Raw genomic sequence first — 1178 nt, 5'->3', positions numbered from 1 at the left:
TTTTTGTTGTATTTAACATTTAATTATTGGAGGTTTGCATAGTATTCTGATTTTACATTTGACTGATTTCTTTTATTTTGAGGAATAATGAGATAATATTGAGATGAGTTAATGCACACACACACACACACACACACACACACACACACACACACACACACACACACACACACACACACACACACACACACACACACACACACACACACACACACCTCTGCACTTACGATTTATCTCAACATTGGACAAGAAAAAAGCTGTCAGTTAATAAATGGGAAAGCAATATAACGTGTTTCATATATAGCATAGATGTATATGAACGCTATATAAAATCATACACATTTTCTTTGTCCAACAATTGTTAGTCCAATCATTGCATTTGGGTCCGAAAGCAATAATTGGATGTCCTACTTGTCAATATATATTTATATAGTGTAGGATACATCTGTGCTGCCTTCAAACACTAATCAGATGAAGTTATCTCAGGAGAAGATCTCTCTTTTTGTTGCATTTACACCGTTTTAACCAGCAGGCGGCAGCAAATCATTTTGTGAAGCAATTTGTTCATTTGATTCAAAGTTTTGGCTGCATTAGAAATTGCAAACTTCCCTAACACGTAGTAGGACCATATGTGAAATTCAATTCACAGTAGTAGGCAAAAAGAACTTGAATGACTTACTACTTCCGGCTGAAGTGTGCATTCAGTCCCATGAGGCAACAGGAGAGAATTTGTGAATGACACAATACTGGTTCATCAATGATAAGAACAACAGTGGAATGTAGTATATCTGGATTACATTCATACCACACCAACGCATTCATACTACATAGAACATACCTTATAGCGACGTGAAGGAATTACTTATTTAAAATAAGTACCTACTCAAGAGAGTATGCAACTTCAGACGCAGCGCATATTCAGCCAATGGGGGGAGTTCTTAACTCTTTCCTCACAAAACACTGAATTTTCCCTTATTTGTGAGAAAGGTTGATTTTTACAAAAAACATCTTTATTTCACACAATCAATTATACAAAATCATTATTATTAAATCTTTAAACTATACACCTCAATGCAAGAATAAAGAAAAAGATAAATCCCCCTCCATAACAGCAATATTCTTATAGCACCACTGCATTTCAAAAGATGTCATATCATTCATTAAATTATAATACTTAA

Source organism: Pseudorasbora parva, chromosome 3 (assembly GCF_024679245.1).
Source record: "Pseudorasbora parva isolate DD20220531a chromosome 3, ASM2467924v1, whole genome shotgun sequence".
Lineage (NCBI taxonomy): Eukaryota > Metazoa > Chordata > Actinopteri > Cypriniformes > Gobionidae > Pseudorasbora > Pseudorasbora parva.
Note: the sequence above shows the minus strand (reverse complement) of the source record.